Consider the following 15,736-nt stretch of genomic DNA (forward strand, 5'->3'; position numbering starts at 1 on the left):
GCATGAGCTAACCTGCTATATGATTTTTACTAAGGAAAAAACACAGAATAGAGAGGGCTCTAAGAGCCCCGGTCCAACATACACATGTGCTTCTGTGGCCAGTCCAACCCAGTTGTAGGTCACATGACACACACAACCCATCATCACCTACAAAAAATGGCAAAAACACTCTACAGAGGAACGCCGTTTTTCATAATGAGAGAATACATAATTCTCGATTAGTATCGGCCACAGGCCTTGCTAAGCACACACGACAGCGACCAAACAATCTTTTCTTTTAGGAAAATAAAGTTTCTCCAGCAGTTTTAGCACAACCTCAGCAATCAAGCTAAGGGTTACATCGCATCCCTACCACACAAAAGACACAATGTAGTGCAACATGTCTGATAGGAGGATGAAAAAGTCTCCAGGGAACCGGGGGGAAACACAATCCTCTTATTTTACCCTTAATACGGCCAGTTAAAACAGGAAAACCTGTTAATATGTGAACACTGTTCATTGTCATCACAGGCTGAGAAAAGAACATTCTTTTACTCATTTGTCACCAAGCATAGCTTCATAGGTTAGTTACCTTAGTTGTGAGTACACGGTACATATAAACACACATGATGTTTCTCACACAACAACCAGATCATTTTCACATCTGTAACAACCCGATTTGCACGGAGAAGCTAACTGCCAGTGACAAAGACAGTTCACACATAACTCGCATCGTATCCTAAATGCATTGCAGCAACACACGTTTTGGGAAAACATCGTTATTCACAAAACATTTAGAAAAGTAAAACCAGAAGACGTGTTATAAGGTCTGGTCAAACCTTGTCCTACCCGGAACGTAGATCAGCGAAGTGCAGACTCAAGACCCCGTAGACAACACAGCCGATCCTGTGTTGCTCGAACTGGGCAGCGTCGTCGCTCCAACCAGTCGCTACAGTCCTCTTTGTTGACGCAATCCCCGTCCAGGCTCAGGGCAGGGTCGACGAACATCCCCTGTCAAGGATGACGTCGTAGTCAAGAGTGTAAAACATGTTATAATCAAAGCACGTTCAACAGAGTAGCATTAAGCTAACGGTCGCCCCAACCGTCGGTCGCTACTGCCCCTGCTCGCGAGACGCCGAGCGAACGGCGCACGCGACCAGAGGGAAGCGCGCGGCGGCGCGCGAAGAGCCGGAGCTACCCCGCGCTGGCCTTGTCCGATAGCAGCAAGCTAACGCTTCCCAGTGATCCCAGCAGGCTAACACCGCAGCTAACAGCTGACTGGCTAACCGTAAGCTAAGCAGCTATCATCTGAACTTTGTACACAATGACATAACACTCACCCAGACAGGCCGCCGTTCTGAAAACCCTCCTCACTTTTTAAGCGAAAAGAGAAACAAGATGTCACACAGCTTTACAACGGTGATTTTACCAACACCCGACGGAATCAGCACAATACCAAACTGGCTTGTGTAGCTGACTTGAACATGGATCTGCCGCTATCGCACATCCATGCACATATCTCCTCGTGAAGGAATACTCTCATTTGGATATGAAAGAAGGGGCTTAACACGGGACAGAGAGATATCCACTCGTCCAGAACACACAGGGATCACCAGTGTTAATGGTCGCGGCCCACTAGTTAAACTAAAATGGCTTCAGACCAAGGTCTTCTGTCGTCTAGGAGACTGAACAAAGGACCCTAGCCTGGGGCCGGTTTTCATAAACATTGTCAAGTAGCCCCCATAGCACTAACAGACAAGTGAAGCATGCCAGCGACAGTACTCACCCAACCTGAAACCCACCGCTCCTCACAACAGCGGCGCGTCTTACAGTTCAGCTGTGGCCTGAAAGGTTTCACCCCAACAAACACAGCAAGGAACTGCAGTTGAGAAGCATGCAGCGGCGTGTTCCCAATACGAAAACCGGTGGAGGGTTTTTAGAATGATCACCATCTTCCAGACACTCCAGTGACGAAGACAACATTGCCGTATTTTCTCGAAAATAGTGAGAGAGAAAATAAAGATATGATGTCAACATATCTCCTTGTTCTTCCTTTCCTTGTAAACAATATTTTTCTCCACGTCAAGTGGGCATATGAAATTTGAGAAGGAGATGAGTGTGTGGCACCACCCCTGCTTATATAGGTAAGCGGATGGGGGTGTGGCCAGATGAATGCTGGCATTTAAAGGTACATTGTGGAATTATTCAGTGTATATATGCTGAAGCGAGATATATGCAATGAACGCTGAGCGTGAGCTAGTGTGGAACAGAACGCGTTAATAACACGTTAACTTCGACAGCCTTAATCATAATATGTGACCTAAGAACTGGATCCATGGAGATCCTAGAAACAGTCGTTATAAAAAACAGACAATAATAATTGAGCTAATAGTTAGGATAATAAGAGATACTATGATGATCATACTATTTTAATATCTTTTTCAGACATATCTCCCCAGTGCTGCACACTGACATAGAATGAAGATCTGTTTGTTGGTATTTATTTGTTAATGAATGATGAGTGTTTCTGATTTCTGATTTACACACAGTATAATGTGAAACCTTTTGCTCTATGGCCAATATGTCTCAGCAGAGAGCCAGCCATGGTGAAGGAGAAGATCCACATCAACATCGTGGTCATCGGCCATGTGGATTCTGGAAAATCAACCACCACAGGCCACATGATCTACAAAATGGGAGGAATTGATCAAAGAACAATTGACAAATTTGAGAAGGAAGCCCAAGAAGTAAGGCACACTTTGGTTGCAGTCACATACACATAAGTATTCCTATATCTTTGTGCAGGGGCATAATGAAATGCATATAACTATATTGGTAGTTTTCCAGAATTATGTAGTGACCCAGTGCTGGAAACATAGTTGGCTAGTTTGAATGTTGGGAATTGGAAAACAAAGGTTTCAGTGATTTGTGTAGATATAGTGAGGACCAACAGTCTGACTAAAACCCATGCACTCTAGCTTTGACGCCAATATAGTGTGGTTCACGGTATCAAAAGCTTTCTGGAGGTCGAGCAAGATCATTCCAACATAATTGCAAAATGTTACTTGATGGTAGTCAATCAGATGAATGAGACAGGTCTCTGTGGTGTGGGATCCCTGACTGGTGACAGAAGTTATATCTCCATCATGAGTGAGTCATCAATCAATAATACAAAAAAGATATATATATATTCTTTAAACTAAATAGGTAGTACAACATTCTTCCAGGTCTGTACATAATACTACTAAAGAGCCAGGTGTGTGTGTTGGACGGCATACACCCTCCCCCCTCAGGCCAGGAGCCTGGTTCAAGAGTAATAGCATGCAGTAAAATCTCCTTCCTATATTCCCCCATGCACAAAACCTGTATGCACGTGTAACTTTGCATAGCTGTGATGACCTCAAATGGTGGCCTCTGTGAAGGAGGTTATGTTTTCACCTGTTTGTCTGTCTGTTTGTTTGTGTGTCTTTGAACAAGATGTATGCCATACAGACTGATGACTAATGCCATTAACAGTTATTATATTTTTCCCCTACTCCTCCTAAGCTGTTTACCCGTATTCACAAACATCCTCAGAATACTCTGAGAGACCTCCTAACTCTAACATTTCCTAGCAAGTAGTTTTAGCTTAAGAGTAATTTACCCAAGTGCCCAGACCAACTCGGAATGGCCAGAAATGTACCCTGCTGCTAGGTGTGATGTTGCCTTTCAGCCACTGTCATTGGTTGATCATGCAATATCTCAGCATCAAGTCATACAGAAAGCAAGTAGAAGGAAATACTGAGATCGATAATAATCAGCAATTTACAACTCACAGACAAATTGTAGTCTAGCAACCTTTACCCTTAAAGGAAAACTCCAACATTTTGGGAAATTAGCTTATTTAACATCTTCCCTGGAGTTAGACAAGAAGATACATACCTTTTTTGTCTCTGTGCGTACATTTAGCTTAGGGAACAGTCGCTCCGTTAGCATAGCTTAGCTTCATCACTGGAAGTGAGGCGGGCCGGAGCCTTACAGTGTATAGTTTTATTGATTGATTGAAAAGTTTATTAACAGATTGCAGAATACACTCCAAATACAACTCCAAAACGTTCATGTAAACATGTTGTGACCTGTGTATTCACCACGTGGAGAAATAAAAAATAATTGAATTAGACAATTAAGTTTTATAAGCAAATATACTTTTTTTTTGCCCAACCACTCCTCTCTGAGCGCAGCCAGTGATTTCAACGTGTCGTCGTGATTGTTGACATTCTCATTCATTCAAAGAGTCTGAACCGATTGAAGTTTATGGATACCATGACTTGAAATCCTCTTACCTTGACGATTAAAAGCCTCCCCAATTTAGAAAACAGTAATCCAATGGCTGGTATTGTTATACCGGACGCTCTGAGCTAACCGGAGCTAACACAGATCAGGATGGTAAATAAAGCATATATAATGACTTCCTTTCTGGGGTTGTCAAAATAAAAGTGCGACGTTTATAGCAGCGGAAAACGTTTATTTTGTACATTATCTAACGTTAACACGAACCTAAACTAACGTTACAACTAACCCTCAGTTTTCCCTCCCCCTAATACTGCCAATTGTATTAGTACGGACGACCAGCCAAACTGAAAACAATGTGGAGAGCTGGGCTCGAACCCAGCATCTCCAGCATTGGTGGTGAGTGCCTTGCCCACTGCACCACCTAGCCGCCCTAGGCCCTGATTCTCACAGAACTTGCTGTGTCGCATCTGGGGCCCAACAAGGTATTATTTATATAGTTGCTACAGTAGGCCAAACCTTTGACCTCCAGGTCCAATTTAGGAAAAAATGCATGTTAACCCTTTCAACCTCCACACACCAAAGGGTTAACCCTTTCACTGCCACACGACAAAGGGTTAACCCTTTCACAACCACGCTACAGAAGGTTAACCAGTAGTGTGGTAGTGAAAGGGTTAAATAAGAAATTACGTGTTACTTGTGAATGCTTAGTCTGATTTGCACCAAACTTGACAAATGTCTTTATCATACGACAGTGTTGTGTGACACTGTTGATTCATAAAATGTGGATTTACTGCCTGGGTCTGTTGAAACTGGCAAAGTGTGGATATTTCTAAGCCTCTGTGAAAAGGCTTGCACTCTAATGAGTGCATTCTTCTAGCCTGTTGAGAACTCATAAATGACGGCATTATTAGATAAATGTTCTCGTACTAGGACACAAAGTGTACTCCGCCAGCAATGTGACTGTCAGCTGAATGTCCCATCTGGGACATTAAAGTACTTAACAGAACTGACCTGAAGCAAATACACAGACGTTCAGAAAACCAACCATTCAGGCCCATTAGGGCTGGATCTACTCTATGCTTCCAGGTGAGACGTTTTCCACCTGTGATGAGGCTAATAACTAGCAATTTCTCTTCTCTATAAAGAAGCATCTGTATGTTGGTTGTCCCTTTCACTAACCACACTACAGAAGGTTAACCCTTTCACTACCATAAAACCGTCTGTAGTGTGGCAGTGAAAGGGTTAACCTTCTGTAGTGTGGTTAGTGAAAGGGTTAAGGAAATAATAATAGATTGTTGTGAAATACCATTTTGCAAAAAGTCATTCAGAACGCAGCGGCCCGCCTGATCTCAAACCTACCGAAGTCAGCCCATGTCACCCCACTCCTTAGGGACCTGCACTGGCTCCCCATTCCCGCACAAATCTGCTTCAAGGCCCTTGACCTGGCGTACCGCTCCTCCAGACCATAGCACCAGACATCCTCCCATTCCTAACTGCAACCATCAACTCACTCAACTCGGGGGTGGTCCCCACCTGCCTAAAACAAGCCAGAGTCACGCCACTCATAAAAAAAAAAAAACCTGAACCCCACCGTCATAGGCAACTAGCGTCCTGTCTCTCTTCTCTCCTTCCTTTCTAAAACACTTGAACGTGCTGTATCCAACCAACTTACAGAATGACGTCCTAGACCCTAATCAGTCTGGCTAATCAGTATGGCCACTCCACAGAAACGGCCCTCATTGCGGTCACAGAGGGACTTCACTTAGCAAAAGCGAAAGGCCTCTCCTCTGTCCTGATTCTCTGTTAAGAGCTACAGGTGTCTCTATCTATCTCAACACCGTTTCGAGATAAAAACCCTGTGGCCGCTCGATATCCCCCAGCGAGGTGCTAAACTCGCCAAGTTCTCGAGTCAATTACTAATCCTAATCACGCTTATTTCATAGTCACTGGTTAGTTTAATCCATTTCATATGAAATATAAGCGTATAAGAGTTGTTAACCTCTTCATTGTTTGTAATAAACAGAATGTCTGCTTGGGAAAACTCCTTTCATTGAATAGTCATATTCACAGCAATACTATTTAATAGGTAGTACTATTAACACTTTGATCGCCATGGTTAAATTCATAATTTACCATCCCTAGCCAGCTCTATTTGTCTATGGAGAAGTTCCCCTTCTTTGCAGGGCTATAACTTTTTAAATTGTATTGCTAAATTGACATTATTATGGCCCATTCAATGTCCTATATCTATTGTTCAGGGTGTAGCAACGTTATACTTTTTCATTCACATATTCATACTAAAATACGGTCTAAAGTATAAGTATGTTTTTATCGTTTTCTGCAGCTTTCTCTAGAACTTGATTTTATAGCCCCCAATGCATTATATTGATGATGAAATACAGTTTGATAGCGATCTGTGCCAGATAAAACATTTCAACTGGAGGTGGTTTTAGAAGTTACTACTTATCATCTGATGTTGACCGGATGGGCGGGGGGTCGTTTATAATTCCGTGGGCAACGTTAGATGATTCATCTAGTGTGGGTGATATGATCATCAGAGCAGTTTATATCGAACACGGTAATAATAAACGCTGAAACTTACCCCAGTCTCCTCGGGCCGTTGGGCGATCAGCTTGGAGTAGACAGTTTTCTATTATGGGATGTTGATCTAGATGAACCATTTCCAGGTTGTATAATACTATATACGTCCAAATAACGTTGTTTATTGAGTTAGGGCGAGCGATTGATTATCCAGTGTGTCGAGATGGAGTCCTGCTAACGATCGCGAGTGCCCGGACGAAATATGGGTGAGCACTTCCTGTTTGGCGCGTCACTTCCTGTTGGGCGATCTGCCGATCGGCCACCAGATGGCGCTCTTGAACCGTTAGAGAGTTGAGTGGAGCTCAGCAGTATATCTCAGGTCCCCGGAGGAGAAATATGATTTCGATCACAGATTTTTGAAATATTGATATCAAAGACGTGTTACGGCGTCTTCGGCAGAATGAGCATGGCGCGCAATGACGAGTTTCGGCGTTTCCGGCGATTAAAGTGTTAATAATAGTGTAATATTAGCGTATAATATTAATAATCATTTCCATTAGACCAGGTCGAAAACACGCTCAATACAAAGGTATGCGCGTCGAAGCCATATTTTTTTACTCCAACCCGGGTACAGACGTAAGAAGTACTGAATAGTCATTGATATAACTTTAGCTAGAAGCAGTAACCAGCCATGCATTGAATCTACTCAGGCTACCAGGACATAATTACCTCCCGTTTATCTCAGATGAAAGCAGGGCATTGACAGCGTTTTGAAAGATCATGATGGAGTGATAAAGGAAGAACGCGGTCCACGAGTTGAATAAAAGTATTTAACAAAGTTTGGTTTAATTAGAAAAAGCAGTTACAATAATACTGTCTTGGAAAAATCCAATCCAGGAGAATAAACAAAGAAGAACAATAAAAACGCTCTGGTTTAAAAATCATCACAGAAGATTAGCTAAGAGCCTAGCACAGCTCTTCAAATCTAAAACAGAAAGAGATATCATCTACGAGTATCATCAGAGGGAGAAATACTCTTCCAAAACTGCCATGTCCAGGTTCCATACACCGCTCAACTCTGGAATGGAGCTAAAAAAAGTCAACCCCCCTAAGAGCGAGCGAGCAGTACCTTATATACACAGGTCCGTAGCGTCCTATAGCAAGCACAGATAAACACTCCTTCTTTCAACTTGTGTCGTTGTCATTGGCTCATCGCTACTCCACTAGTTAGTAACTAAAAAAAAGTAACAGATTACTGTGCTGTGGGAAACCCCCTAAGAGTCCTCTCATCATACATCAATGTCATGACTGTGCAATTTGCACTGGTCTGAGCTTATAGATATATACAGGTATATGTAGATATATATATATACATGTACAATACAGACATATACAATAAACATATACTTAATCATTAGTTATATGTTTACACATCACACATGTAGTTAAATCATCACCCGTTGTATGATGGCTTTTCCCTCGGTAGTGTGATAGGAAAGGGTTAACTGCTGCAGAAAGTGGTGCACTTTCCTTGCAGACGCCCAAGGTCAGACACAGGGAGGGAAGCACACATTCCTAACAGCACCCACTCTAACAGAGAACGGAACAATTGCACTGCTGTATACATGGTCCATAATACATGGTCCTTCAGCATATACAATAAACATATATTTAATCCTCTATATATATATATGTTAATGCTTAATATATTACATCATACAAGTGCATCATAATCATAATAGTACATATCATAATCACAAGTACATCATACAAGTGACAAGTGACAGAGAAAGAACAGGATGTCAAATACAAAAAGTTTTAGTTTAGTTGTAGTTTTGTGGTACTTCAACATTCTCCTAGATCTATCTGCAGCCTTCGACACAGTCAACCATCAGATCCTCCTCGCGGCCCTTGCAGGAATGGGAGTGGCTGGCTCTGGGCTGACATGGCTGACATCATACCTCAATGACCGCTCCTACCAAGTGTCATGGAGAGGGAGCTTGTCGGCCACCCGCCCCCTGCGGAAGGGTGTCCCCCAGGGCTCGGTCCTAGGACCCCTTTCTTCTCCCTCTACACTAAATCACTGGGTAACATTATCACGTCTCATGGCTTCTCGTATCATTGTTATGCCGATGATACTCAACTCTTCCTCTCCTTCCCTCCCTCAGATATCCACGTCTCTGAGCGGATCTCGGTCTGTCTGTCCGACATCTCCGCCTGGATGATGACCAACCACATCCTCCTCCCTGACCGACCTTTCCATCACAATCGAGAATGCAGCTGTGACCGCGTCCCCGACCGCCAAGAACCTTGGTGTTGTCCTCGACGACCAGTTGAACTTCTCTGCTCACATCGCAGCGACAACCAGAACCTGCAGATTCCTCCTGAGCAACGTCAGAAGGATCCGCCCCTTCCTGACAAAAGAAGCCACCCAACTCCTCGTCCAATCAACAGTCATATCCCGCCTCGACTACTGCAACGCACTGCTTCAGCTTGCTGGCCTCCCAGCCACTGCCACCAAGCCTCTTCAACTCATTCAGAACGCAGCGGCCCGCCTGATCTCAAACCTACCGAAGTCAGCCCATGTCACCCCACTTCTTACTGGCTCCCCATTGCTGCACGAATCCGCTTCAAGGCCCTCGACCTGGCATACCGTGCGGCAAAGGGAACCGCTCCCGCCTACCTCCGGTCACTGGTCTCTAACTACACACCCTCAAGACCCCTACGCTCTGCATCTTCTGGCCGCCTCAGACCTACTCCTGTCCAAGCTCCGGGAGGGTCATCAAAGAGAAGTTGCCTATTCTCAGTCCTTGCCACACAATGGTGGAATGAACTACCCACCCCAGTTAGGACAGCCGAAACCCGTCCAATCTTTCGCCGTCGACTGAAGACGCACTTCTTTAACCATTATCTGAAATAAACATTTTTAAAGAATAAAACAATTAACTGTAGCACTCAACACTTTGATGAACATTGTTACTCAGCTGATAGAGTTGTGCCCTTCCTGAAGACTTGTCGTACAGAACTTGTAAGTTGCTTTGGATAAACGCGTCAGCTAAATGACTAAATGTAAATGTAAATGTCTCATTATTTCTCAATCCACAAACCTTTCCACACCGTCTTCTTTGCAGCTTGGAAAAGGCTCTTTCAAGTACGCCGGGGTGATGGACAAACTGAAAGCTGAGCGGGAACGTGGCATCACCATCGACATCGCCCTCTGGAAGATTCAGACTGAAAAATACGATGTCACGGTCATTGACGCCCCGGGACACAGAGATTTCATCAAGAACATGATAACCGGTACCTCCCAGGTGAGCGAGACCGTTTCATTTCCAGGGGTGTAAAGTACTTGAGTAATTGTACTTCGTTACTGTAACTGAGGGGTACAATTCCCTGACTGTATTGATAAGTATGGTATCATTAAACCACTACCGCTTTATGTACTTTAACTACTGGCCATACAGTACACGATATCTAAATATGATGAACACTTTCCACAATGAAATCGGTTCCAGACAAAGGTAATAATCAAATATTTAATATAGCAAAAGGTACATATGATATTTACTATTACATTTATGATTTGAATGCACTTGTAAGGCAAATGAGTACTCGTAGGCAAATCAACACTGAATGTCCAATCTCTGGTTACGCAGGAAGCAAGTATACAACCTGGCTCTTAGGGAATTAGATCTATGGTACACTTAATGATATAGCGGGATGTTCTGGAAGGGGTCCTCCCGGTTGTAAGCCGGTAGGGGGGGTAGGAGAGCCGTCGGTAGTAGACCGTCTGGTCAACGATATCTAGGGAGACTTCAAGTACAGAAGACAGTGCAGTAGACTCTTGATCCGCAGATGAATACACCTTGGTTCTCTTGTAGGCTGTAGGCTGTAGCGCCGACTCAACTTGACTCCTCTCGGGGGTAAATCCAACACTCACAGGCGTCGGCGATTATCCGCTCCACAAATCACAGTACCAAAGCAAATATATATTCCAGCCGCATAGGGCTCAGCAGTCGTCGGGTAGGTAATCCAGTGTACATGTCCCTCGGTCCTCGCCTAGATCTCCTCGGATGAAAGCGCCATGTGGTCGGCCCAGCCCGGATAAGACTCTAGATAACACGAGGAAGCGTTGGAGATGCTGGTCACTTTAGAACTCTAACCGCACGATGCACCATACACGATAGACTATTATTACTTAATAGAAATACGTCGCACTCGACGGTACAGTGCCAAACTCTGACAATTCAGTTATTAATTCGCACGAGGTCTCGATGCTATTCTAAGGCCAAACAGGCCATACTACACCGCACGTGGTATCGTGGGTGAGGCTTCACGTTCTGTTACTAAGTTGGAAGAAGGGTAAAGGACTAAAAAGGGTCTTCTACATTTACTTGCGCTATATTTATATGCACGGTGAACAAATAGTGCCACTCTCATTTCGGTAGCCGTATCCCTGAGCGGGGCCGGGGCTAGTACGGACATGTCTCGTCGGTACCTTTGAACTTGACGCCAGGGGCTGGTCCCCTGGCGCCTGGTCCTTTTGTCCAATAAGAGAATGAACTATTATGGGCTATAGTAGGCTAAAGGGATATTCCGTGTATATGTACAAGGAATATACAAGGGATATCAAACGATATACAAATACTATTCAATATATATCAATAAATAAATATATATATTCGGTTTAATCTGATCCTTCGTAACAGCCGCCCCCTAATTAGTCCCACCTAATTAGCTAAGCAGAGACAGATTAACCGCACTGTCCACTACTCAATGTCCGCTGTGAGGGTCAGTCAGTTCACAAAGTCATGGGGTCATGGTCGTCATCGATAGTATCGGGGAGCCTTGGCAGTTCTATTAGCCTCGCCACGGGTCGGGTGTAGGTCCGCCCTTGGACGAGCACTTCAGCTGCTCGGACCTTTCCATCGGCACCGGTGATCACTTTGCTTACGCGGCCAGCCGGCCACATAGCTCGGGGTAGTGACTGGTCGATAATCATGACGACTGTTCCTTCTGTCAAATTGTCTCTCTCTTTCACCCATTTCTGGCGGGTCTGCAGAGACGGTAGGTAGTGGAGTAGGAAGCTGTTCCAAAACTTGTCAGCCAATACTTGACTGTACCTCCACATTCTTCGGCCGTTCGCTTCTTCAGGCCTGTACATTGTCTGGGGTAGCGCGGGGTCCAGCCGCCCCATCAAGAGTGTGTTGGGGGTGACTGGGTCGACAACTGCTACATCACTTGAGACGTAACCGAGGGGCTTTGAGTTCAATACTCCCTCGATCTCCGTGAGGACTGTCATTAAGACTTCTTCCGCCACGGTCTGGGCCCCAAGCACGGCGTACAGGGCTGTCTTTATAGAACGTACTTCTCGTTCCCAAGTTCCACCGAAGTGAGGTGCGTTCGGGGGATTAAACTGGAAGTCAATCTGGGATGGAGCGAGGTGGGTCTTAAGTTCTGGGCCCATAGCTTGGAAGCTCTCTCTCAGCTCTCTTTCTCCACCTTTGAAGTTTGTCCCGTGATCAGACAATAATGTAGACGGTTTTCCTTTCCGTGATGTGAATCTTCGGAAGGCCATAAGGAATGAGTCTGTGCTCATGGTTGGAAGGAGTTCGATATGTATCGCTCTGGTGGTCATGCATTTGAATACAATACCCCACCGCTTCTCGGTTCCTCTTCTTTTCTTTATATACAGCGGGCCGAAACAGTCCATACCGGTGGAGTGAAAAGGCTTGTCGCCGAGTCGGAGGCGACAGGGAGGTAGGTCAGCCATCCGGGGTATACTGGGCTGGGCTCGCCACTTACGACAGTCTAGACAGGTTCGCTGGAAGCGCCGCACTGCTTCTCTCCCTTGCAGTATCCAATAACGACGTCTGATCTCCGCGAAGACTCTCTCTGCCCCTGCGTGGTGCACATCCTCGTCGTATTTCTTTATGATCAGCTCTGTGACCTTGTGTCGGCTGTTCAAGACTATCGGGTACTTGACGTCATCCGGTAAGTCTGGGGCTCTCCGCAGACGACCACCCACTCTGATGAGACTATGGGCGTCGCTCTCGGGGGCTAGGTGGAGCAGTCTGCTGTCTGATGGGACGGGCTTTGCTCCCTGTAGACAGGCTAGCTCATCGGGGAACGAGTCTCTCTGGGCTCGTTGTAGTAGAAGAAGTTCTGCTTCTTCGTAGTCAGCTGCTGAAATGTCAGTCGTGGGCTGAACCTCTGGGTGGTGCCACAGAAATGTCTTTAGCTGCGCACTCTGTAGGGTGAGGCAATCGTCTATGTCGGGGTCTGTGGAGACGAGTGTGTTCAATCCACAGAACATAGGTTTCTTGTTTTCGGCCTCCTCTTTACTCGCCTCCCGTGGGGTGGGTGTAGGCCACTCTTCTTCCGGGAGCTTGAGAAACTCTGGTCCGTCACTGTATAGGTTGTGACGGGTGAGGTCATCCAGGGACATTCCCCGGGTGATGACGTCAGCTGGGTTGTGTTTGGTGTCCACATACCTCCAGCTCGCTACTTCTGTTAACTCTTGAATCTCTGTGACTCTGACTCCCACGAAGACCTTGTATCTGCACGAATCAGACCGGATCCATGTGAGTACTGTCGTGGAGTCTGACCACAAGATTGTTCTTTGCAAATCTCTTCCGGTTTAGCTGCAATATGTAGCGCACGCAATTGGTTACAGCTCCGCTCCCGTTATCGTTAATTTCGTTTAAAAACCTTATTTGGACAATACCAAAAGAGATTAGACCACATCGTATGTATTGATGAGAACCTCTACTAACTATATCAAAAGACAACATGGATAAGGATAAGAAAAAGGGTGGAAGGAAACAAGACACAGCAATTCTAACGGCGCCGATTGAAACACGTTCAAGGAAAATGACAGGCGACGCTGTGGCAGATCCGTTGGTGACAAGCCCCGACGCGGGGAATATAGAGGAGAATACACAGGGACCAAGGACAACTGGCCCCGAGAGGGAGACAATAGATGACAACATAACAGGAACATCAGAAAAAAGTACCGTGAAGGAAAAAGCAGGCGATTTTGAGAAGATAATAGCAAAAACATCCATCGGATCCCTCACTGCTCCAATAACATCAACTGACACAAGCAGTTCAATTACACAACCCGACTTCAACTCTCTGACTATCCTGATAAAAGAACAGATGGTCGCTTTCAAAGCACACGTTGAACACATCGATACTAAATTCGAAGAGGTTATGAGAGCGGTCGCTTTACGGTGACAGAAATTACACGGGCAGTCAAGGCGAACGAAGGTGGCATGACAGAGATGGGAAAAGAGATGGAAAGTGTGAAAGAAGAATATCGGAGGGAAATACAAGGGCTTAAAAACGAAGCGACGGAGAGGCTACTAGAAACCCAACGCTACCACAGGCGGAATAACATCCGCATTGTAGGGCTTGATGAAGCAGTAAACTGCGAAGATCCCAACTTTCCAACAGTGTTATCAACGATTTTGGGTAACATCGATCCAAACACAGTGCCAGAAGTGGACCAAGTTTACAGAATCGGTTCTCGGGGGCAAATAATCAACGGGCCAAGAGTCATCATTGTCACTCTGCGGAAGACTACAACAAGGGATGACATCATCAAATTTGCTCGCAACCAACGTGGGAATCTGAATTATGGTGGTAAACCAATATTTATCTACGAAGATTTGAGCAAAGATGCCATCATCCGACGTCTACCATACAAGGAGGTGATGCAAAAGCTGTTCAAAGCCGGTTACAAGCCAAGGCTATCATACCCGGCGCTGTTATCATTCTTGGGCAGTGACGGCCGCAGGTCAGGTATATACACACCTATTGAAGCTGAGGATTTTCTGAATCGAAATGGAGCAAATAACCCAAGGCAGGACGAAAATGCCGGAAACAGATAAGCCTCTTTCTCAATGTATACCAGTGTTAGAATGACTTTATTGTGTTCATCAAGGTAGCAGACGATATGCAAGCCGTCTATAACAATGTGTACTGTGTATAATACGATTCATAATACATTATAATTTCAGTCTCTGGTCTCTGAGGAGACAAATACATATCATTGCAAAAAGATCTATCTGGAATATTCTGGGTTTATCGCTCAAATGCCCTGGGTCTCTTAGATAATTCTGGAACATAAAATAGTCTAGGCACTAGTATACTCTACAACCTTCTAGAATATAAGGCACCATGACAACGAAGCCTACAACTCTAACAATAAACATCCGGTGTGTATACACATAGCAGATAATAAATTAAATGAAGTTCAATCAGTCCTTGATAATATTTAAAAAATTAACCACACCTAAACGTATGAACACTACAAGGTTATTCTAACAATTTAAGTAATCACTCCATTGAAGGCACATTGAAGCTCTAAAAGGCGCTGCTTTTCTATCTTATCTAATCTGTTAATTCGGTTCTAGTGGCTTCTCCACGTTGATAATTATTCTATCTCTCATTCCTTATCTATATCTTTCCATTGATTTTTATTTTATTTAATTTTTTCTTCTCATTACTCTATATTTTTTAAAATATATTTTAACTTACATTGTTCTTTTCCAATGTTCTACACATTAAGGTGTCAATATTGCTCTACAATCTTTTCCTTTTTTCCTTTTTTCCACACGTTAGTAGAGGGTTCAAATGAATATGTCGATGAAAGTTTATTCTCTTTTTGTATTTTTTATTTTATTTTTTCTGTCATTTATCACAATACTTCATTACAGTAAGGGAAGGTGCAAGACCAAAAGCGACATTCTATTGCAATAGAATGGAAATGTTAGATCCTATGGCAATTAGCATAGGAAGATTAAGATTACAATGCTCAGTTTGGGCAATCCGGTGGACCATGGGAGAAAGTCAATCGCGGAGGATGTGTTCTTGGAACACAGGCCTGTACGACTTTCTGGGTGAGGGGAAAATAGGGGATTTTTATTTGTATATATAT

At 44.4% G+C, this 15,736-nt stretch overlaps 1 pseudogene across 1 annotated transcript in view; it reads left to right on the plus strand.

The window, feature by feature from the left end:
- The first annotated feature begins 2,582 nt into the window (after window positions 1-2,582).
- LOC311226722 (elongation factor 1-alpha-like) overlaps window positions 2,583-15,736 on the plus strand; it is a 93,890-nt pseudogene continuing 80,736 nt past the window's right edge. The window contains exons 1-2 of the transcript in view: window positions 2,583-2,726; window positions 9,924-10,103. The product of the transcript in view is annotated as an elongation factor 1-alpha-like (transcript). The remainder of the gene's footprint in view (window positions 2,727-9,923; window positions 10,104-15,736) is intronic.

The sequence above is a fragment of the Notolepis coatsorum genome (genome assembly GCF_963971535.1).
Source record: "Notolepis coatsorum genome assembly, chromosome: 4".
NCBI lineage: Eukaryota > Metazoa > Chordata > Actinopteri > Aulopiformes > Paralepididae > Notolepis > Notolepis coatsorum.